The following is a 24476-nucleotide window of genomic DNA, read 5'->3' on the forward strand; positions in this document are numbered from 1 at the left end:
CCTATCAACAGCAGATACATCAGAGATAAAGTGTCCTTTCTCTTTCCTTTCGCTGGTGCCACGCAAGGGAAGAAATCCTGTTGATTCATGGGCTGGGGGTGGCCGTTGTCTCCAAAGGCTACTAATCACCGGTATTAACGGAGCCAACTGGAGAAGTGGGTCAGCGCTCGGCCTGAGTTAGAAGGAGCGGGTGTCACCAGAGAGAAAAACGAGCGGAAAGCTCAGAAATGATGTTGGAGCGGGGGGATTTCTGCAGTCAGAGGCTGGGAAAGAACGGAGAGGAGAAACGCTCTGGTATCTCCACAGCAGATATGAGCAAACATCTTGTGCTGTTGTAAATGGGTGAAATTGAATTGCTGGCTTGCTTGTAAATTTAAAAAGATAGCGTGTTTCTATCAATAACTGGAGCTTTAAATAATAGACTTTGGTCTGACTACCAATCTCCTTTCCCCATTTAGGGAGAAACTCTCAGAGCAGTGGGGAAAGTCTCCACGCAACAGCTTGTAGCTCTATCTATCACGCACCTTATCAGTGGGTGTACTACAAGTTCTTCTACCAAGTCATCATCTTTTTCTTTGTCTCTTCATCCTCTTCTGTACTTTAATTTGCGGTTTCTGTAATGCTGCTTACAGGCAGGCAGCACGATGGCTCAGCCCAAACCATTGCTCGGATTCAACCGTTGCAAAGGAGCCGGAGGCAAAGCACGGGTGTTTGCGCGTGTAGAGGATGAGCGGGGCCCATGCCTGCGTACATCTCAGCGTAGCTGCAGGCATTTCTGGGATCTAGAAATAGCCAAATCCTTCTCTTTGTACACACTCCCATGTCTAAAAGAGCTCAGTAGCATCCCCAACGTTTTACCTGCCTGAATGTTGTATGTCCCGTCGTTGGCTTTCCTGGGCTGAACTCGGGACCGTTGCAGCGCAAGAAACCTATACGGTGGGACCTCGCTGCACGCTTGCAAAATGAGATCCCAAGCGGGAGCTCCGCCGTCGCCCCCTCAGCCGAGCCATTTTGTGCCCCACTTGCCACCCTATTAAAATAAGCACGAATTGAGAATTAGTGCAGCACAGTGGAAGGGACAGGCAAAACAAGTCCGAGGCTCCAAACAACAAATTATTCTTGAATCAAACATCTCATTAATGGCTGCAGTGTCGCCACTCTGCTTTGCATAATTAAGTTTCATGGGGCGTTACAATTAACAGTTGTGCCGCAACGTAGGTAGGAACAATCTCCCGTTTATTTACCCTGGCTGTATCTGAAAGTGCTGTGTGGTGAATAAGACGCATTTACAAGTAGATTAGGGTGCATTCTGGGTCATAAATTGAGTAAGGCTGTAATTGCTTTCCAACAAAGGAGAGCTGCAAATAAGACAGGCCGCCTCTCTTTTTTTTTTTTTTTTCCCCTCCTGAAACCCCTTTTTTCCTGTTGATGTGTGTCTGAAAATTCTCATCCCCAGCTAAATAACACAGTTATGGCATTGAAAACCTTGTAGAAGCTTCTTCAACTTGACAGCTCCTACCCTGTAATATTTCAAGGCATATTTTCCCCCTTCTTCTTCGGCGTCTTCTTCCTTCTTGAGACTCTGCTGCAGAGACTTGTTTTAAAACCGCATATTATGGCTTTGTATATTATCAGTCAAATATCCGCATGTGCACCCATGATGGGGAGGGGGAGAGGGGAGATGCTTGGGTTTCAGGCACTTGGAATTAACTGGGAAAGAAGCCAAAATGTCATTAGAAGCACTCAGATACGGCAGAATGCAAACCACCTCCAGTCTATATCCAGATACGTAGGCAGGCCCAGGAATTAAACATTTATCAAGGCAGGGGGGGATTAAAGCTTGACCACAAATACTCTTCTTGGTGAAGGGCTTTCCCTGCGAGGAAGGAAGGATCCGGAGAGTTAGCAATACCGCTTGCATGCTGTTGAGGAGCAAGAGAAGCTCTCGCCGCCTAGAAACTCTCTAGGCCAAATGAGCTTTTCTTGCTTCAAATATTTCTTAATCGTAGTTTCTTATAGGATTATGAAGAGGCTGGTGGAGAATGTTAAAAAAAAAAAAAAAGAAGGTTTTTTTTTCAGCCTCGCGAGTATTTCTCGGGTGGTTGGTAAGACTTGGAGCTGGAGTAGCTCAAAAAGGAGAGAAAGATTCAACTCCCAACCAATTCTGCTCCTCGTTATGCACTTAAGGAAAAGCTGCCATTTCCTGCTAAAAACCCATTTGTCTTGCAAATTTCTATAATGAGCAGATTTTGGAATAAATACCATGTAATCTGCAGTGACAGTTCTCTCATTTCTTTTTTATTAGTTCAATCTTCTCAGCATCTGAAACACGGAGCAGTGGAGTCTCAGAAGAGGTTTAGGCAGCTCTGTGGGAGTTTTTTTAACACCTTGGCACACAACTCTGCCAATCGCTCTCCTATCGCATCCCTCCCCTCCCCTCTCTGTTACCTTCCATTTATTTATTCAATTGTATGTTTTAGCAGCATCTGTCCGTAGCCCCAGGCACCCTTTAAGTAATTTAGAGTACACGCAGTCGTACATTAGCGAGACGTGCCCCGTCACGTCATCCTCAATTCCTACACCAGCCTACGGAGCAACAGCCGGGTGGGTACAGCCACCGTCTCGCTCAGTTTTCCATGTTCCCAGATGCCTGGGGAAAAAATGGAAGGGCTTCCCACCTAGCTAGAAGGGATATCTTAATTTTTTTTTTAAATATATATATTTATAAATATATATATATATATTCCATTTTCTATTCTAATATTTATCAGATCTTAATATCTACGAAGCGGGTATTTTGATGGGGATTGGCAAGGGTGGAGTTCCTCTTTGTCCTAGAGAAGGTCGAACTGGTCTTTCCAAAAGCAAAGGACGAATAGCTCGGTGCGTTCGTCCCATGGCTGCGGTCTTGCCTGGTGGGCTGGAGCTCGGGTAGGACATCCCCGGCTGGAGGGATGAATTGCCGCAGCTAGAGCTTGGGAAAGAGCTCGAGTTTGTAACCACGCGCCGTTCAAGCTGACCTTTACCAAAGTGTATTTAAAACTCGAGTTTTTCCCTTTATGTGAATTTACAGATTCCATTGCTTTTAAAATGCGGAGTGTTATAATACTTGGTGAACTTTGCCTTTTATTTTTTTTTTCTTTTCTTTTTCCTCATAGGTAAGTGGCATTTGCTTAACGTTGAAGTACTTGAAGGTCCAGAGTGGGGGATGTAAAACATCCTTGCCCAGCTGGAGGTTACTTGGCAGGTAAACTCAAATCTAATTCTTTCCGCCCCCCTCCCCATGTCCAACCCAAGCTGTTTTCTCTCTCTTCTGACGTTACTGAAGCGGGCCGATACTGCAGGAGAAGGCCACGAAGGTGTGCGAGCTTCATTTACAGTTCACTGCTTTGAGGACTCGAGTTGCAATTTGGATTGGCAGCGCTGCGTCCGTCTTCTGCGCGGGGCTGAGCGTCACGATGCGGGAAAGCGGAGGATCGCAATCCTCTAGAAGGGTGATGCTGAGACGCGCTGTGCTTGATCCGGCCACGTTTTCCAGCAGCGCTCCGCGCTGTGACGGAACCTGTTGCTTTTTCTATGAACGCAGAGGGATTTGTCCACACCGAAGCTGTGGGTGAAGGGGTGGGTGCGATTGCGCTGGGCTGGGCAGGTTCCTATGGGAGGCACTGGGGGAAGTTCTGCAAAGCTTTGGAGCTGTGTTTCTGGGAAAACGATGCTTAAACTTGCTCTCACCTCCCTCTGACCTTTTAAAGCACGGTGCCTGCCTCTGCAAAAACAACTAGCCTGTGCGTAGCTTTCTGATACTGCGCAGTGGTTTTCACAGTCAATAGCAGTTCGGAGCGGTTTCCTCCCTCAAGCCCTTTTAGCCCCAAACTCCACGCGAACTGCTATTTTCTCTGCTCAGAGCGCACCCCTTGTTCCGTACGGTACCCCCAAACAGCCTGGGTGAGACGCCCGCATCCCGGCTGCTGCCGGCCGACGGCGTGAGCTGCCCGGCGCCAGGAGTGATGGTACTGAGCAAGGTTCGCCGTGTCGTATAACTCTCGGCGGCTCATTCCCAACATGTCACTTTTTCTCAGGTCGGCGTATTATCTCGCCCTGGCAGATGCAGCAAAGTAGAAATACAAGGCTATTTGCAATGCAGTTTATTAAGACGTGTTTTAGAGGCGGTTTGAGGGAGCACTGGCTGGAAATGTTAATCATCATCTCTGACAATGTATTGACCTGCCTTCTGCCTTACCCCGCTGCCTCGGGGAACTGGAGGGGAGCGACGGCCGGGATATCGGTGTGCTTCAGCCGTGCCTTTCCCTCCCTGCCGCCCTCCGCACCGCCTCTCCCGTGCAGAGCAGAATGCATGGCTGCTGGCAGGGGGAGGAGAAACTTTTTACCTGTGGAAAAGCAGCTTGTGGGTGGGGAAGGCAGAGGAGAAGAAGCTTTTATTTATTTTTTTATTTTACTTTTTTTTCGGACCTGGTAGTTGTCTTGCTGCCATAAGGGAGTAATCTGACTTCTGTGGAAACAAATGATGCTCCACGACTACCGCGCTGCCTTCTCCTGCTCCGCCAGAAAAGGTGTCATTATTTTTCCCCTTTTGTTTTAGACTTCTGTGAACCAAAAGGGCTTGAGGATTTTAATGGTCTATCTCAAAGATTGAGAGGCCCTTTATATGTCAAGCCACAATCCCATCCTAGGCTATACTGGCCTCTGTTTGATTTTATGAAGCTTATTTTGGATAGATGGTATTTTTATAGCTCCTGCCTTGCTTCACCGATGGCCATATTGATGTAGCGCTACAGGACAGGGCTAATAAATAGTTTATAAAACTGTAGGTTCATTCTCCCAAGTGATCTACAGCTGCGTCTGAGCAGACTGCAAATCACTGCCCCGGTGACGCCGAGACTCCGTACCGCCACGGCCCGGGGCAGAGCCGTGCCATGCCACGGGAGAGGGAGAAATTAAAGCAAAGCAAAGCTTTCTCTTGCTAAAGCTTGCACCAAACTTTCCCTTATGGTGATGTTTTGCTCCAGCAGCGGATCGTGGAGCGGCCAGCTCGCGTTGGGTTAGAGCAGGCTGCCTCTGCCACCGGAGGAGCATGCCGGCTGTGAGCCCTGTCCGCGGGGTCTGTGGGGATACCATTGCTTTGGAAAGCTTTTTCTTTGGCCGCTTAGAGCCTATCACGCCAGTGTCACGATATTATTAGCAGGGACAAATTCTGCTGATAGTACCTCCTCTCTTCTATGGACCTTCCTAACCCTTGGGATGCTGCGGCGGTGTAAGCCGTGCTTGTTTGCTGTCCCGCTTGGTCTCAAAGCTGCAATGATTCTTCTGTGCAGAGGTGCTTCTGCCCTGGGTTTTTTGGCTGAGAGATCATTCTTGTGCTTGGCTGGCAATTCTCGGTGACCCCCATATTTGCTGGGTCCCCAGGGACCCTCCTTAGGATGAAATTCCACTGGGCGATGGGCGTTTGAAGTGCGGTGCTGGGGGCAAGATGTCCCTTCCTCCCTGCTACAAAGTCCTCGTGCTTAATTTTGTGTTGGATGAAATGCTGTGCAAGGAGTTTCTTAGAGATACGGACGGAGTGCCGTGGGGCTCCCACTTGCGGGGGGGTCAGGATCTTACCCATCACGGGGCTCTTGTTAAAACACTGCCAGCTCTGCCGAGCTCCATCTCGCTGTGTCGTTGTGCCATCCCGCTGCGCTGCTGGTGGCACATCAGCTCAGAGAGGGGATGCTGAAACGCTCCTGCCAGCATCCGCCTCGACACCGACACAAAAGCTGTCAAGCCGGGGGCCGTAACGAGCTTGCCATTTGAGGACCCAAGGGGTCCCCTGCCCCGTGACGTGCCAGCCGCAATGACCAGGTTTTGTGGTGTAAGGGCATGAGAAGAGAAGGATGGGTGACAGCTTGGCTGTCACGGACTCCGGTGCAGGAGTTAACAGGTACCCATCCCTCTTACCATTGCTTCTGCCTTTCCTGAGCTGCACTGGCTACGGGGCCGTCCACCCAGCACTTGGGCATGCAGTTATAATAGTCATGATTTTTTTTTAATCGATTTTATTTTATACTGTGAGATTTTAGGCATGGCTAGCTAAGTTTATGGGAAGGGGGTCTGTAGGCTGGAAGGAGGTGAGTAGGCTAAGCCTGGCTTTCTGGTGGGTTAGTAGGGAATAAGGACATCCTTTTGTGTAACCATCCATTTCTATTAACCTCGGATGCCTTGCGTCCCAGGAGATATTCCCCAACTTTCCGAGGGATGAGCATTTCTTCATTGCTTTGCATAGAAAGCGGTTGCAGGTAGATTATCTCCATCCCATATGGGATTCTTCTTTAGGAGAGATGTGACCACTTGGTGACAGGGTGACCAAGGAGGCTCGGTCCAGCCTGACAAGATGGATGTGGTTCCCAGCCTTTACTAAAGCCTGGCTCTGGCCAAATCCTCTCTTGGCCCATGGGTGTACATCCAGCCCTGAGAGCATCCTAGCTGCCTGTGTTCGATGTGCGGATTTGGGTTTATGGTATGTGTGACCTGATGGCATCTGCAGAAGGGCTTCTCGATGACCTGTCTCTGACCACAGTGTCGTTTACCCGTGGGGCTGATGGGCTCAGACCCAAGTGGAGTGCTTTTGAAGATCTCACCCTGTTGTTTTATTCCTAAACACTTATTTAGAGAGTTGGCGTTTAAGTGCCAGGATCTGGTATGTGCCTGGCTTGTTCTTCGTTCTCCATAGCTGTCTTTTTTTTTTTTTTTTTTTTTTTTTTTTCCCTTCTCGTGAGCTCTGTGTGTGTGAAAACCCACGGCTGCCTGCTTGGATCAAAGGCTGTATCATGTCGCTTCCTTTTGGGTATTAGAAATACGAGCCTCCCTCATTTCTCCCACTTTTCAATGTTATAACACTTAGGATTGAGGAATCAATGAGGCTTTCTCTTCGGGGATGGTGGCATACTCTGTAATGTCATCTTAAAAGGGACATGAGGCATCTTTATTAGTCTGTATGTGTTGAAGCTGGGTTTGGTTTCTAGAAACACAGGGGATGATTAAAGTGTGTGTGAGGAGGCAAGGGCAGCGGCGTGGGTGTGAGATGTGCCCAGACACGCGTATATATTGATTTTTGCCATGCCAGAAATGCCATGCATCCCCTTCATGGTCAGTGCTCGCTTTGGAGGTGTCTCTGGGCGTTAACTAGTAAAAAGACTTGTCCTGTCGTGGCTAAGGACTGAATTCCTTTGCAAATAGCTTAGAAGAATGAAAAAAGCAAAACCAACCCACAGCCTTCCCTGCACCCACCGTCCATACCCCGCTAGCATTTGGCAAACGATAAAATATTAAAGCCATATTTTTTAATGCTGTGCTCGGTTACTGCGTTGCCCTTTTCTTTGGAAAGGAAATGCAGTTGGGGAGACATATGGAGGTGCTTGTTCTTCTTGTTGCCATGGGTATGTCTGCAGTGTCCTCAAATATGCGGCTCTGGGTACCCAGTTTTGGCTTGGTCCCCTCGGCTCCACCGCTGCTGCACGCTTACCAGGGGTGTTAGGTCCGTATTGCTGGTGCTCTCCCTTCTCTGAGAGGCTTCTTATACTGCTTTAGGATATTTTTCTCTGTCAACTGTATAATTTGAAGGTTTATTTGGCTATTACGACGCTATTACTATCGGTATGAGGTTGTTACAAGAGCTTACTACAATCGCTGCAGTGATTGATATTTCTTTAGGTGCATCTTTGTCACAGAGCAGGGGTTTCAGCCTGGCTTAGGGGCACTCAAGCTCTATTTTATCCAGGGTGAGCTTAAAGCACCCAAAACCTCCAAAAAGATATTTGGGGTGTGTGGGAATGGCCAGGCAAGAACCAGAGCAACTCTGCAGAGGTGATGCATGCAAAATTGGGTTCTTCTGAAGGACCTTTTGAAGGGAGTCTTGGGCTCTTGAGGAATAACTGGCTATAAGGGATGAGTGGGTGATACTGATAGAGCCGTATTGCAAGCACACATCGTGTTTGACGCCAGCTTGTGCAAGGAAAGGTGGGAAAAGACCCACGGGGGCCGTCGTGTCTTTTAATTTGTTCCCTGAACCAGTCTAGGACAAATTGGCGTGTTGGCGCAGGAAACCTTAGGCTGTCCCTGCTTGTTTTCTTCCTTGTCGTACCTACCTTATGGTTAAATTTAAAAGAATTCAGTCTCCAGATAGCTCAGCTGAATGTTGGGTTTGTTTTTTTTTTTTCTTTAATACTGTGCATGAAAGAGAAGTGCAGCCCTTCTTCCAGCTCCGCAGTAGAGTTCAATGAGAGAGAGATTTGGAGTCGATGTAACGTTAGGGCAGAGGAATGTGCACGGATACATTGCCAGCTCCAGGCTTTAACCTGGCATTTTTTTCCCCCTCCATTTAAATTGCTCTCACTCTTTCTGTGCCTGATACGGGAAAAGTCCCAGCATGGGATGATGAGATCAAGTGCGCATTGGTAGCAAATGCAATTTGTAAAGCGTTGGTTGTATAAATGACATTGTGTATAAAAGAAATGTTGCAACACAACCGTACTAATGCAGCCATGTGACACCAATTTAATGCATTTTCCCCATTAAGCTGCTTGTTCAAGACATCTTTCGACCATTTTGAGTACAGCAGTGGTGTGTAAGGCCTCTATTTTCTGAGTATTACTCATTTTGCAGCTAACAGATGTCAGTGTCTATTTGTCCCTTATGGAAAAGTCCCTGTAAAGTTCAATAGGGATTAAATTTGTCAGGCTCTATAGAAACATAACAGGATTCTATGGAAATTACTCTGCAATCCTATAGAATGTAATAGATAATCTCCTCGTCTCTGGAGGTATTTTAACTCTTGCATAATTGTGGACCAGAATAGAAAATCTCCATTAAATTCAACAAGATGGTTCAAAAAATCCTATAGGAAAATGATCATTTTCTATTAAAATCAGTAGGACTTTTTCATCAGCACGTCGGTATTCATTGGGAGGTTTTATTCATTTGCCAATCCTCCTAAAAAGTGTTTTGTCAGGAGGCTGATACTTGCTTTGTTCTAGGGAACAGTGATTTGTGCATAAATGATGCGTATGTCCAATGCTCGTATAATTTATGGCGAGGCATTAAATTCCCTTTCAGAATAACTGGAGCAGGATGGGGCTTTAAAGCCCTGCAGGGAGGAAAACAATTTTGCTGGGGATTTGGAGAAGGGGTCTGCCTGCGAAGACACCTCGGCGTGCTGCTATTATGTTATACAGGTCGTCAGCAGCCGAACAGCAGACCACAGGCAGGGTGTTGCGTGCACGCACGGATGTGCCACAGACGCAAGCTTTTCTCTGTCATCTCTCTGGCTCCGGCGCTGCTTATCTGAAGTATTCAGCCCAGGATGCTGCAAATTAATGTTGGATTGAAGCTCTGTTTCTGTTAAACTGCCCGTGGCTGGTTTGAATGGCTCCGCTGCCTCTTGCATCCTCGGTCTGGCTTTTTATGCGGTGGCCTGGGTGGTGGGGAGCATTGGTTCCGCCGAAAGCCAGGGCTTTTGCTCTCGGAGGTCGTTGCCTCTGCCGCGGTGCTGGTGGAGCTCAGCCAACACGCGGGCTGGAGCAGTTAATTACGGAGAGAAGGCTCTGCTTGGCTGGGGAGGGGGGGAGCGACGTGAAAAGCCACCCCTGAAAGGCTCATCTTCCTTTTCTCCAGCCTTGGAAGGTGCTGCTGTGCATTTTGATGAAGGCAAAGCACCCAAGTCACAGGAGCGTTAGTAAAATGCTTCCCGCAGATCATCGCCTGCGTCCGGGTGGCATCTCGGGGCACCGCTTGAGCCCCGCGCCGTGCAAAGAGGCAGCCTCAGGAGGGAGCTTGCTGGGACGCGAGCAGTGTGGGCACGGGCGCGGTGGGTGGATGATGCTATGGGGAGGTAGAGCTATGCCCGTAACCGCTCTCGGGGGGCTGATTCAGAGAGGGGATTGCCGTCTCTGCTGCAGACTGACATGCCAGCGTGATTGCTCTTTTCATGGTCCGTTGTGTAGGAGGATGAGTCATCCTGGGGAAAGGAATTGCTAACTCCTTGGGGGGTATTTACAAAGGATAATTTCAGCGAGGAAGGTTACTTTCTTTTGGCAAGACGCAAGGAGAAGGACTTTCTTCAAAGGATGGCAAATCAACTTGTCAGCTGAACGCCGGGCACGCTGGTGCCGTTGCAGAGGGGGGACAGCATCCTGCACCGTGGTCGCGCTGGCCAGCGTGCATCTGCGCTCAGCAAAGTGTAGCTAGCCCTGTGCTAAGGGGTGGTGCAGGTCCGAGTTTTATCCTGCCATGGCCTAACGTTTGCCTGAGCCCGAGCGAGGGTTTACACCCAGTATGCACACAGGAAAAGTTTGGGGCAGATGCTTTTCGTTTTGGTGTGTACGTGAAATGCAGGACACAGATGTATCCCCCTCTGTGGTGGGGAACAGGTCAGGGAGAAAGGTTTGCGTAGCAGAGATGAGATCAGCTGGTAAAGTTGAGAAGGTCCATGGCCAGGAGAAATTTAATGCCACAAGGTAAAGGTCAGGATATGCCTCTTGATGGGGTGATGCATAGAGACCAGGAGCCAGGTCCGCTTTTAAGTGCCTGCATTCCTTCGCACTTGCCCTGTGCAAACGTGCCCAAAGCAAGACTGTAAAAATCAATTGACACAACATATGTAATGGTCTCATTTACTGGCGAATAGAAATGTGTGTAAATCTGGCATTAAACATGAGTTTACACTGCTCCCCTTCTTGGGAGAGCAGTGATTGACAGCGCTGTGTAAATGACATGAAGACGCCGGTAAAAGCTGGGAAACATTTACCCTTCCCAGATACGTGTGTACATTGGAGAATTGCCTTGCCTCGCCGTGAGCTTAAACACGTCTGGAGGGATCGCTTCTTGCACAGTTCCTTGCTGTTGCTTACAATTAATACCTTTGTGTGGAAGAAGCAGTGCACGGAGAAGCAACCCTGTCTTGAGCAAATTATAACCGGTGTTTTCTTTCCTCCTGAGCCATGCTTGTTCCCTCCTAGAAAGTGCTGGAGCAAAAACTCCTGCAAAACCATCGCGTAGCAGCAGGTTTTCAAACTCCAGAAGCTGGGAGGCTGCGCGGGTGCATAGGGGCTGGCTTCCCTTACTGCGCCCGTCAGGCAGCTAGTCCGAGCGAAAATCCAATAAGAGCCATTTGAGATTAAATTCCGAGCACTTGAGTAATCTAAAGCCAGCGAGGAGTCGGTGTCTCAGCAGTCAGTCAAATGGTCTGGGCTGTCATCTTGTTAGAGGGAGAGAGAAACTTTGATTTAACCGAAGACCCTTAATTTTCAAACAAGGAGGAGAAGCAATAACGTTTTCCGACTCCCACCGGCTGTTACCATTTCACGTAATCTTCAGCTTCTAGAATTTGTGACTGTCTTCAGGGTTTGGACTTCTCAGGCAATTTTCTGTGACAGGAGGATCCGTCCAAATCAATTAATGGCAGTAAAGGTGGAGAGCAGTAGGCTGCATGGGCGTTTGGGGGGGGAAAGTGCTAGAGCAAACTCCCTGGGATTAAAGACAAAAGAGTTGCCATTAGCAATGTCTGTGGCTAACAGTATAGGAAGGAGAAAAAAAACCCCAAAACCCCCAGAACTCAACAGAAAGCCCTGCTGAAGCTCCTCCCAGCCCTGGTGACCTGTCCTCCTCCGCTTTTGCAGAGGTCTGGATTTAAGTCTGTGTTCCCGGGTGCCCTGGTAGCACTTCTGTGCCCGCCGGGTCCTCGAGGCACGTGCGGCGTTAAATCGCTGCCGTCGAAATGTTAACTCATCACAGCCTTCCGAAATGACTGGAAATTAATTGCGAGCTTAAATACTGCCTTGGCCTTTAACTCTGCTCCATACTGAGTGAAGTAAAGGTTTTGTCTCATCAGAAAGACATCTTTCTGAAGAGGGAGAAGTTGTTCTTTTTCCCACTGGAATCCATTTTCCTTTTAATTGCTTTCTGCAGAGCCAGAATCGGCCATGGGCCTTGCCTTTATTTAACTATACATTTATTTATTTCATTGCAAAAATCCCATTTCCCGGCTGAGGATGATTTTTTTCACCCTCGGCGGTGAGCTTTAAAAATAAGCCCCGGTGTCCTCTCTCCTTTTTTTCCCCCCCGTGCTTGTGAACCGAAAGGGCAGTCAGCAAAGAGGTGTGAATTAGATTTCGGTGTCGCGGCGCAGGAGCTCCGGCTACGTCGCCTTCCCCCTTCAATGCAATCCTTCCGGAGCTGCTCGCTAGCACATCTCACCTCCTTCGCCGCTATTCTTCTCGCATTTATTGCCTTCATTTCCATAGCACGTATGGCACCCGGGCTGCATTCTCATACACAGCTCTCCCCTGTAATGAGTGACCCAGATAGTGCTTTCTTTTCGGACAAAGCAATAAACAATAGCTTCGCTAACAATGCGCTTGGCTGCTAATTCACGCTGAGTAGGGCTTGGACTTAGCATTAGAGAAATATTCACTTGGAGCCAGATTATCTAAGGTACTCGGATGCCCCCTATTACCATAGTATCTGAGCGCCTTGCGGCTTTTGAAGATGCTTATTTTTGCGTTAACCCTGTGGTGTTATCCTTTTTTTTTTTTTAAAGGCTGGGGACTGAAGTATCAGGAGTGCTAGAAAAGCTCTGGGCACAGGGGCTGGAGCGAATCTTTCGGTAGCAAGAGGGACTGAGCAAGATGCCGTGGGGTATTAATGTCCGGACTATTTTGTGCTGTACCACTTAGACCCCATCCTAATAATTTTCCCTTCGCTAGGAAAAGCTGATGTCCTGGCTGGCATAAATCGATAGAGCCCGGTGCAACCACCATCGTGTGTAAAACTCTCTTAGATGTTTCGGAAGGCTCCAGGCTCCCTGAAACCTCCTCGTCCTTCTGACGTGAAATCATCGGCTTGTGGCCGGTCCCGTGCACCTGGAGACTTGTTTCCCCCACCTCGGCCGTGTTGCGGGGCCGATAATTTACTGTACCAGGCTGCTTCCTTTATCTCCGTTTATACTCGCTTAATGTGGTTGGGAATCCACAAATTCCCTTTTACACTGTTCTGAATGTAACCTACTAAACCTTAATCATGGTTTGGGGAGTAGTAATTCTTTGTTATATGACTCTCTTTTTATTTTTTCTTATATAATTTTTCCTTTAAGAAAAGATCATTAATCCATATTTCTGAGCCTTCCCATCAATCTATAATTGAATCATATAAAAAAGACTTGATTTTACATCCATATAAGAAAGAATTCAATTCTCCCTAATGCCTGCAGATTTATAAGTCTTAATCTCCAGATTTTTTGGGTTTTTTTTTTTTTCCTGTTTTTTTTTTTCTTTTTTCTAATAACCCAGCTTGTCTGGAGTTATCCAAATTAATTGTGAACTTGAATATACTGTGATCTGAGGAGATCAGTTATCTTTTCCGTAGAGGACATGCCAACAGCTTAACAGGCCCATCTCGCAGGGAAAACAAAACCACTTCTAATAGCTACCTAACCTTGGTGTGTTGGGAAGCACCCCTCGCAAGCATCTTCAAAAGATGCTCGCTTAATTATCGCATTTTAAACGCCGTATTGCACTGCAGGGCTTTCCCCTCTTAAGTCTCGGCTCTGCTATCGCCTCCTCCTTTAAAAGTACAAAGGGAGCACGTCGTGCCTTGCTGGCTCAGTGGGGTGGGAGGAGAAACTCTGCCTTTGCAGCCCCGGCTCTGCCACCAGACTCGCTTTTAAGCCTGGGCTGAGTTATTGCTATTGCCTGGTTCAAGGCATCTCCTCGTTTAATAGGAGCAGCCCCCCGCGGAGCGCAGAGCCCATCCTTCGGCTTGCCTTGGATGGGTTATACCCGCTGGGGTGGATAGCAAGTGCTGCTCGGAGCCCTAATTTTGGATGAATGCAGTTGGGAAGCTTTCGACGGAGTTTTAGTACACCCAGACAGAGGGGTTTGCCGTGCCGCCACGGTAATGGGAAAGGGGGGAGAGCGACCAGCTAACTCGCACTCGAGTAGATCTGAAAGTGTTGGAGCCCGCTGCCAACCTCCTCTTGAGCTGCGAAATGGCACTGGGTTTTTAATCCTGAAATTGGGCTGGAGCCGGAGCATCTGTGTATGTAAGGCATGTGGGGAGGCAGTGGCTCTTGCTAATTGAATAATACACTTAAAAAATAAGATTCTTGGATTGATGGAGAGATTCCGGCGCTGTCGGGCTCGAGCATCTCGATGTCTCGGGTGGCCCTTGATTTTGAGCCGAACGGCGTTGGCTAAAGCAGCCTTCGCCCCGGCTTCGCCCTCGGCATCTTGGGAACATCCCACCTCGGAGGCACTCGGGCGTCCTGAGGAGCTGGCTGCTTCACCTTCTCCTTTCTCCTCTGCAGCAGAGGAGGAACACAAAGGCAGGTAATTGTGCCGTCTCCGCAGACAGTAAATTCCAGCTAGGGTGTCCATTTTAAGTGTGCTGTTTGGAGCCTTGACAGTGGCATGCACGTGGGAAATTGCTCTGAATTCCTCCAGCCTCCACTGTGTTTAACTCCTGGGAAAGGTGTTTTGAAAAGCAATGCATCTAGTATTTGTTCTAAGTTTCTTGTACTGGGCAGAAGAGCAAAAGCCAAGGTTTTGCTGTACATGCATTTAACAGCTTCCATCCCTGTCTTCTCTTGTAGGCTCACAGTCCCATCTGTTAGAGATTTCTTGCGCTGCTGTGCTTTTTCTTTATTTTCGTGCCATGCCTGTGCTGCAGATTCATCCTTTTTAAACGAGACACGGCGATCTGCTAGCAGGTCTCCTGCTGCGTCCCCTTGCTGTCCGTCTCTCCTTCCAGAGCTGCCCATTCCCTTTCCCTACCTTCTCTCCTTGGCAAGAGAGGGCTGGCATTGGCTTTATTTGGGGATTTGTGCTCCTTTTTTTTTTTTTTTTTTTTTTTTTTTAAATTCTCATTACTTTTTCTCCCTTCCTCCTTCCATTCTCCTAGTTGCTTTCTGAGTTTCAGATGGATTATCCAGATTGCAAAGTCCAAACCCTCACCTGCCTGCCAGGCCCTTCTATTCCCTTCCAGTTCATTCCTTAAAGCCAACGGTTTAGCCCCATCTTTTCACGGAGCGGGGCCGGAGGGTTTGCATGGGTCCTGCAGCGAAGTTGCAGGAACAGCTCTGTGCATCCAGGTAACGTGGGTGTCAGGGCTGTGGGTCGCCCGACGGACATCGGTTTGTCCCACCGAAGGCTCTGCTGGTAGGTGAGGGCTTGTTTGGTTGCAGAAAGAGGCCAGGGCTTTGCAGGAGCAAAAGCAGGTCACCCCAGGAGGGTTTCTGGCTGCTCGCCTTCCCTGGGCTTTCCTTCCCCCTGCCCACCCTCTTTTTGGAGAGCTTTAGGAAACACGCTGGCTTTGGATGGTGTTTGTAAAGGAAGAAAGGGAGGGGAACGAAGGAACGAAGGGCTCCCTGGCTCATGGCTGCCAAAGTCACTTTGTGTCCCCTTGTCCGTACAGACGAGGAGCTGCCCTGAGCAGAGGGACCCCCCCGGCACACAGGGGTGCGTCCCCTCAGGGCTGGGGCAAGGATGAGCCCAGTAGTGATTCCTGTTGGATGTAACTTGGGAAATTGCAGGTTGGGAGACTGTAAGCGCTGCTGCAATGAGAGAAAAAAGGAAAAAAGTAAAAGAAAAAAAAGAAAAGAGTATTTTTCATAACTTACCCCTTTATTTCGGTGGAAGGTTCAGGAATTTGGAAATGTGGTTCTTCGCTTGAGGAGTTCACTCTCCAGCTCCCTCCTTTGACTTAGCAGAAAGGGGATGTTTTCCTCTCTTGGAAGGGAACAGACATGACCATTTTCTTCCTGTATTGTTTAAACCCAACAAACATCCTCGAGTGATCCTGTGCGTCGTTAGATGGAGGGAGAGAACAAGAAACCAGGTGGGGCTTTGCTCTGTGCTGCCTGCAGCGCCGGGAGAGAAGAGCACTTAATCACTGCTGCCACTGGGGTCCACCAAAAAATGTGTCTGCTCAGCCTGTGTTTGAAAAAAAATAAATTACTTTCCTGGCTGGGGTCAGAGGGGAGAACAAAGCAATGTGATCTACTGACTAGGTGGCCAGACTGTGGATATAAGCCATGGTTTTCAGTCTCAGGACAGCGGGCAGGTCACTTTGCTCTTAGCCTGCCTCGGTTTCCCCATCAGCAAAGCTTGATGGGTTCATTCCAGCACTTACCTTTTTTTGTGTGCAATGCTTTGTACCTGGGGACGAGTATGTATACAGAAATGCACCTGAAATGCACAATAGGTACGTATATGTGTATTAGAGAATAATACCATTTCTCTCTCTGCGTAGTAAATTCGAGGTGATGTCCCCGGTGACGTTACCGTGGCAATGAGCCAGATTTGGGGCCTCAGCCCACGAGATGCGATTTAGGACTCTAGATAGGTGAACACAGATGTTAAATACTTTCTTGTGATTATAAAACCCTGGCTTGCTGGTGTTTGCAGCGGATGATGGATGACTACTGAACAGCTGAGATTCTTTGAAATGTTCTGCTTGCTGTCAAGCCCTGTCTTTTTGCCTGTCTATCCATCTTCTCAAAATAACTGTGTTCTGCAGTCCTCTTGCACACGTGCTCAGCTGGCTCTGTGGGGAGATCCTTGAGTGGGATAGCTGCGGGACTGCAAGGATTAAATTATTAAAAATGGCATTTGTGACGTTCTTTCCTCCTGAGGGTCTCGGAGCAATTTGCTGAGGTCTTCTCTACCTCCTTCGCACATGGGGAAAGCAAGGCAGAGCCCGAAATTGTGCGGTAAGTCAGGAGCAGTTTGGAAATGGAGCCCAGCAGTTTTCCATCCAGGGCTCGTGCTCCTTTCTGAGACTGCGAAGAGCAAAGCGTGCTTCAGAGTAGGTAGAAGAGGTGCATGGAGAGCCCTGGAGGGAGGCTGGAGGCTGGAAGATGACAAAGTCAGTCATCGTGCTGAGGCAGTGACGGTGTCTCCATCCTCCTCCTCTTGCTGCATTTCTCTTGTTTGTGCTACCCCTTTGGGAGTCTGGCTAAGGATGGAAGAAATTGCCTGGAAAAGCCATCAGCCCACTTCTAATTCCCTTCTGAATTGCTGTTTCAGGCTCTGAGAGTTTGTATTAAGCCTGCAGCTTTGGAATCAACAATTCTGTTTTCCATCATGAGTTAGTTCTTCCAGCTCCAAAGGCTCTTGTGGTACCCCTAGGTCTAGCCATCTCCCAGGTTTGGGCTTGATTTCCCGTGCAGGTTGTCTGGAGAAGGTTTCTTTCAAGCCTTGAGACCTTGGGGTTGCCCACTGCTGGCTGCTTCTGCTTTCCTGTTGCTTCCCCAGAGCAGCTCCTGGCCGGCAGCAGCTTCGTCTGCTGGAGACCAGAGCTGAGGCGAAGCATAAAGCAGGTGACAGAGAGGAGCAACGCTCCTCTACTCCGCTACGCACAAGCCCCTCAAGACATTCAGCTGCCCTGCAATTAGGTAATAAACAAATCAAATGGCAATGTTAATATTAAATATCATGAGGAGAGTACCAGCTTTGGCTTCCCAAACCTCTGGGTGCTTTTAATTAGAGGGTTGGTGCTTTGGGGTGGTGGTTTTCTGTTTGAGTTTTATCTGAGTAACTTTGCATCAGCTAAAGTTGTGCAAGAGAGCTTCTCCATGCTCCGTTCGTTTACCAAAAACTGCAAATGTGTGGAGCTTATAGAAATCGTTATTCTCTCTTAGAAAGCCTGTTTTTCAAAACAGGAGGAGGAGCTGGGGTTACAGCTAGGGAGAGAGCTGGGTATCTGCAGCGTGCTCCATCGCTCTCCCCTTTCTTGGCCTTTCAACTGGAGATACTGAGCCTCACCTTCCTCGCTCAGGGGGATGTCTGCAGTTTAATTAGCAACTGCCACTTCCCTTGCAGGGAAGTCTTGTAGAGTTTCATGGCGATGATACTAATGAACGTCTGTGGAACTCGTTCCTGGAACATATGGCAATGAATATTTCTGTTGGGTTCGTTGTTGCTGTCCCACCAAATGCTGTGACAGGGAGATGTTTCCCCGTTTTGCTTTGAAAGTCAAACGCTAGCACAGTCTCTAATATGTCTGCAGGATTTTTCCATAAAGATGAAAGGCGTGAGAGAAAAGAAGAACGATTGTTGAACCTTAATTATTGTTTTGCTTTAATGACAAGGAGCTTGAGCACCAAAGAACAAAGTCTTTGCCTCCTGGTTCCCTCCTTACCCCCTAATACATGAACTCGGGGTCCTCTCTCTCATTTTCCGAGCTGCCCCGAGCCCCACGCACATCACCGATTATCCAAGGTACGGTTTTGGCCCTCCTGTGGTCTGTGACTTTTGGGGGTGAATCGTTCCACGTGCCATCTGTCTACTCTTTCCCTCCAAACCCCATTGTGGAGCAGAAACACCGGCGCAGCAGGATTTGCCCTGTCGTGCCGGCGCGGCACGGGGAGAGCTGTTTCCATGCAAACAGCTGCCGTCTCCTGTCATTGCACTCATGTTCTTTTGTCCAGAAGATAAACCGCAGAGTTTTGCTGCGCTGTAATCAGGTTCTGATCTAAACCTTACGGAAACCAAGGGATCCTTCAAAGGCAAAAACCAGTGACCAGCAGACAGGCTGCCTGCCTTTGACCCCAGCGTGCAGGGCTGCTGCTTTTCCTCTGTTATCCCGTACTTCTGCCTGTTGAGAGAGCCTGGGAGGGATGCACAGGAGCCAGGGCATGTCCCAGTATTTATCTCAGGTCTTGCTGTAGGTAGAGCTGCATCCCTGGAGATGCCAGAGCCTGGCAGCTTGTGTTGTGATTGCAGAGGATGGCTTGTACCTTTTTGGGCTGGTGAGCAGTGGAGGGTCTCATTTGGGATGGGAAGCTTCTTTCCGGAGGCTTGGCTTTCTCCTGAGCTGGTGTTGAACGCTTGGGCCCCAGGAGCACCAAGTGGTGCAGCGTGAGTCTGCGCTAGACGCTAACCAAGATGCTGGCCTCTATAATCCAAATATTTAACTCTTCAGCAGCCCCGGATGACAAGTCAAAAACTCCACCAGCTTGGATTAAAGGTCCATCATCTGTTGGCTGATGACCCCTGTGGGGATCACACGGTGGGGTGGGCATAGTCGGACCCGTAGCTGCAGCCCAACGGGGGATCCTCTCCCTCCTCTTTGCTTTGCATCTCTCTGCGCCGAGGCGCCCGGCTTGCATAAAAGTGCTTCGCCGAGGCAAAGCTCTTCCCTGTGCGCCAAGCCCGCTGCTGAAAGAGGTTGCATTAACTTCTTGGTGAGCAGGTAACTTTTGTATTTAGACTATAATTGGCTTTAAATTCCAAAGGTCCATTGCTAATGATATCCACAGCAGTTTAATTAAAGGGGCACTGTCAAGTACTTCCTTTATAGTTTTTCTTTCGTGTGTGCTCTCCGTTGTAATACCCTTTTTTTTTTTCTTTTTTTTTTTTGCAAGCTTGAAGGCAATAATTAAAGTAATTCTCTGCTGATTTTGTCCTTTTCTATTTGGCAAACTTTGATCCATTATTATTTTTTAATGGAGGCGAGATTAACATGGCCACTTCTGTTCCGCAGCCGGTTCGGTTCAATGCAGCGCCTTATTGCGCAGAGGTCTGGCTGCTCTCGTGTCAGTGGCATCGCTTGGAGATGACATTGATGCAGTTTTGGGGAGGGTTGCTACGGCAGCCGCGGGAGCTCGTGCTCTACCTAAAGAGTCTCTGAGCTGCCTTATACACTGTTGGGAAGAACCCGAATCTTTGGTGAAGGGTGGTGTTTTGCATTCCTCAAAGTGAGGTGAAGACAAGTCTCTCCTTTCCCTCAGTAGGAAAGCCCGTCTTTGTATATGTAATGGCATTTTCCATGAAAAAACAAAGTATTTGCAAGGTGTCAGCTCATAAAAGTAGCAATCCCATGATCTAAGTTATAAAAACGCTCAGTTCTCAGCTGTCTCTCTGCAGGTTTCAACTCCAGACTTAAACTGGGGATAAATAATTAGTTGACGACTCCAAACTCCTCGGTTTCCCTGCTTGTTAAAGCAGAATAAACGGGGCTGCAGGATGGCAGCTGACTGTCAGACAGTCAGGGGCTTTTGCGGCAGCTCAGCTTGCTGCGTGCTCTCCCCTTCCCACGTGTCTCCTCCGGAGGAAGAGCTGAGCGATGCTTGTCCTCTCCGTGGCTTTTTCCCCAAAAGTGCTGCCTGGAGGAAAGCCGCGGTGGGAACGTGAACCTGCGAAGGGAGTGGGTGGGACGGGGCAGGAATGTTTTGCCTGGATTTCAGGCAGCGATGTGCCTCCAGTTAGTCTTGGGGACCCCGTGAGGTGGGAAATACCGACTGAGCAAAAATCCTCTGTGGTCACCTGCCGCTGCTCAAAGCTGCTCTGTCTTCCTTAAAGCGGCCAAGGAGAGTGCAGTTTAGATTCGAGAGGAGAAGACAATAACCATTTCAAGAAAGATATTTGCAGCGGGTCAAATTTTAAACAATGTTTGCACATGGTAGCCTCTGCCAAGAATTGCTTGTAATTTCTTCCCCTTCGGTGCTGCCTTTGCCCTCTCGTTTTTATTGGAGCCGTTGTCCCCTGTCCACCCTTTCTCCCCACCTCGTGCCGAGCAGGAGCACGTTGGCAACAGGTTGGTATTTTTTGTTTAAAAAAAATTTTTTTTTTTTTTGCAAACACTATAAATTGCTCGATTGCATCTAGAGGCGTAAAGGGTTCCTGCTCCCCGTCTCCTGCATCAAATTATTCGGCAGCCGGTTATTGCACCCGCGTGGGTGCAGCTGGCCAGGCGTGGTGGCAACCTGTGTCTGTCCTCCGCTGAGCCGGCCAGCCCTCGAAGCCGCGCTCTCGTTTAGCCCATTAAGGCTGTCTTTCCTTTTCCCTGGTGAATCAATTTCTCAGTCTTTAAATGGTACCTTCCTTGTGCTAATCATACAATAGGGCTACTAATGAATGTCTCAATTATTTAATGTTTGAATCAAGTAATTATTTTCTCGAGGTAGCAAATTGAAGTTTTCAGGAGGAAAAATACCATCTCCCCCCCCCGCCCCCCTTCTTTTGCTGCTACATAATTAAGTAATTGTATAGCCAGTGATTTAATAGCTACAAGATCAGGAGTGACATATTTTATTCATTTTAAGCAGGAGCGTTTCTCATTTCTCCTCTTTCTTTCTCGGAGAAGCCCTGGCCACCCTCTGGGACGGCAAGGAAACCAGCTGCAAAGCTTTTCCGTTGCCTCTGTGGCATTTCTATCAACACCGAAGGATTTTTTCTCTTCCGCGCTGAGCTGCCTCACACGTTGGCTGCCAGCGGGTGCTTTCCCGGAGCATCCGTGGAGGGTCGTCTCGGTGGGATGCTCTGTGGGTTTGCTGCGTATCACCACCACGGGCTTGTGCCCCATCCTTCTGCCGAGCACGTGGGCTGCGTCTAATGCGCTTTTGCAATTTTTGGTGTGTATTTGGAGGGGAGGGGAAGAGCCCAGATGCTGTGTATCGTTTATCCGGGAGCTGTTTCTGCAGTCAGTGATTGCAAGACACCCCCCCCCCAGACAGTGCCCCCCCATCAGGGGATACCTCCCTTCGGAGGTGACACCCGCCATCGGCGCAGAGCGTTTGTCACGCGTCGTCCCCGTATCGTCTCGCTGTCGGTGAGGGATGCCGAGTGACAGTTGCGCTTGTGAAAACCTCTCTACTCTTTTTAAATAAATAAAGAAGTTAATCACTAGGGAATTACCGTGCTCAGATGTTGAGACATCCTGGGGATGAAAAGAAGCGTCTACGGAACAAGCATATTTAGTGTCGACTGAGCATATATCTGATTTGCCCTTGTTTGCTTGTGTGGATATCAGGGATGGAGAACGTGAGGAGGGCTGGGTGGGTGTCTGTACAAATCATTCACCCTCCCTGCTTGTTTTCCTTCCGCTGGTGGACGGACCATGGTTTCTTCAGAGCTGGTTGCTGTAGCTGGGTAATTTTTGCTAGTGGGACTTGATCTGTAGTTTGTTTGTAAGTGGTTGCTTGGGAGTAGAAACTTTCTGTAGCCACAAAACGACCTGATAAAAAATGGATGATGTGTCATATTCTTGTTCTCCTGCCGCAGACAGAGTCCCGGGCAGGCTGTGATTGCTCCCTCCTTGCATGAATGCAACATTAGGCTGTGCTCCTGGCGTGAGCGTTCGTGACCGTGAAGCCGAAATGGGCTTTCTTGGCACGATCCCCCAGATTTCAGATAAGTTCCCAACAGCCAACTTGCTTGGCGAGAACGCTGGCAGAGCGGGAGCACAAATGTGCTGTGAAGAGGCATCGGAGGGAATTCATTAACAGGACTTAATTAGCAAATCCTAAGTGGCAGCGCTCCAGGGAGGAGCAGGGCTGGACCCATCCGGGTCATGACGAGCATCCCACCAGCCGGAGGGGTGTAAGGTAGGGATGGGCACCCAGGGACGCGCACACAGCCCCGTGCCTTCTGGAAAAAGGCACTTTTGCAGGAATTAGGTGTGGATCTGCACGGACACATCCCCGCGAGGCCGTCCCGCTTGGCGCCATGTCCCTGCCGGGAGTGACAGAGCCACCGTCTCCTGTGACAGGGTTAAACTCCTGTGACGATGAGTGATTACTCACCAGATGACAAATGAGCCGAGGGCTGCGCTGGCATTGCAACTAGTTTTTCAAGGGCTCTGTCTGTTGTTAAAGAAATAGGGACTTGTTTGTAGCTCTTTAGTTAAAACTTTGTCTTGGGGGCTGCTTCGTCTGCAGCATCACGCGTCTCTCTTCAGCCACAGCTTCAAATTTCCCGCTGTGTTTGAAGCCTCTCAGATGGGAGTCTTGGTGGCCTTGGAAACCCTGGGGATTACACAGCCCTTAGACGTGGTGACCATCCTTTAAACCCACACAGGAGCGGTGGTGCTGGCTTCACAACCTTCCCCAGTTATTTTAAAACCCTGCTTTCTGGTGTCCTTATTTAACACGCACATTGTAATTAAGAAGAATTTCCTGTACTCCTCTGGGGCTCCTGAGGAATTTGAGAGCTGGAGGGTTTTGTATGTTATGTTAACACGCTTGTTAAAAAGGAGAGGTCTCCTCGGCAGAGCTAAACAGACCCCAGCCACCAGCTGGGACAGCCGTAACGTTGGAGGACCTTCGGGCAGCGCGAGCGTGGGGTGGATTCGGGCGTGCAGGAGGGACTGCGGGTGTTTGCCAGAGTTGTGTGAGGAGGAGGAGGTCAGGGTCCTTGGCTTTGGGTGTGAGCAGTGAGCTCGCGTTGCCAGATGGCAGGTGGGTATGTCTTGCCCTCACGTCAACTTGCAGCGTGACTTTCTGGCTCAATTTGGGAGGAGCCGGCGGGTGCTGAATGTCCTGGCTCTCCGGTTCTGGTTATCCCGAGCCATCGCGCCATGCGCACAGCTAAACCTTCCCGTATCATTAAATGGTTTAGATCATCTTTCAGCCCGGGCACGGGTCTGTGTTCCTCTCCCCGAGGGGGTTTACCCACCGCGCTTTGGTGGCCGCGTGGGCACAGCTATGGTGCCAGCTGCTATGGAGGAGCCACACTGCTGGAGTTTGCTTCCCGAAACCTCCTGAGCGTTTTGGTGTTTGTGGGTCAGGATAGAGCCCATCCGGGTGCTCGTTGTGAGCTTACTGTGGGCTGAAACCCAAGAGCTGTGGTGGTGGGCTGCAGCCCAGACGGGGAGGGGTGCAGATGTCCTGTGCTGCTGCCGTGGGTCCTTTCTTTAGCTGGAAGGTTTCAAAGTCAGTCACCACGGGCAGATTTCAGCTGAGAGCTCAGCGGCATTACTTGGGAGGGCAAAGGGATCGGGCTTTGTTCCTGGAATATCAGCTTGGTTTGGGGGTTTTTTAAATGAGTTTTTAGTTCAGCTTTGTGCAGCAGTTACTGATGATGTTAGGAGCTAGCCAAGGGTTAGATAGCAAAGAGAAACTTGATGAGTCTTCACCTGGGACCACTCTGCCCTTTCCCTTCCCGGTTCTGCTGCTGCAGCGCAGCTGTGTGCAGCTGTGCTTCTGCACCGCGCCTCGCATACAGCCTGCAAGAGACCCCGACGTGATCCCAGCAGGACTTCCCTGCCGCTGCGGTGGTGAGAAAGCTTGGATTTATGTGTTGTGACTTCCCGTGCCCCCTTCTGCAACTGGTAGACAACCTTGCCTCTTAGCTATGCGTTACCCCGTCCTCGACACTTCCCCGAGCATCTCTGCTGCCGTCACCGCTGGGTGAGTTACTGGGTGTCCCCAGCGATAACCGTTACCAGATGTTTACACGTCTTGAGATGGCGTTGCCAGGGCTCCGTTTCTTATGCCTCATTTCACAAGGAGCATTTGTATTTTGCAAAGGTAACTCCCCTCCCTAAATTCGGCTCTTCCCCGGGGCTTCGCTGTGGCGATGTACTCGCGTATTCCCGCGGTGGGATGCGCTAGGAGCATCCAGCTGTATTGGGCGCATCCAGCTGTGCTAGGAGCATCCAACCATGCTCAGCAACTCTGTTTTGGGCACCTGCGTGGTAGTTATGGGGTT

General features: G+C 49.3%; 1 protein-coding gene across 3 annotated transcripts in view; it reads left to right on the forward strand.

Moving 5' to 3' along the window:
• The window catches only part of OPCML (opioid binding protein/cell adhesion molecule like), a 287268-nt gene that overhangs the window by 72101 nt on the left and 190691 nt on the right, over window positions 1–24476 (forward strand). The window contains exon 1 of one of the 3 annotated variants that reach the window (XM_075774466.1): window positions 3159–3247. The exons of the other annotated variants lie outside the window; for them this stretch is intronic. The gene's annotated coding sequence lies outside the window, so the exon portion shown is untranslated. Of the gene's footprint in view, window positions 1–3158; window positions 3248–24476 lie in introns of those variants that run through there. 3 annotated transcript variants of the gene reach the window in all.

This window comes from Balearica regulorum, chromosome 23 (assembly GCF_011004875.1).
Source record: "Balearica regulorum gibbericeps isolate bBalReg1 chromosome 23, bBalReg1.pri, whole genome shotgun sequence".
In the NCBI taxonomy this organism is placed as follows: Eukaryota; Metazoa; Chordata; class Aves; order Gruiformes; family Gruidae; genus Balearica; species Balearica regulorum.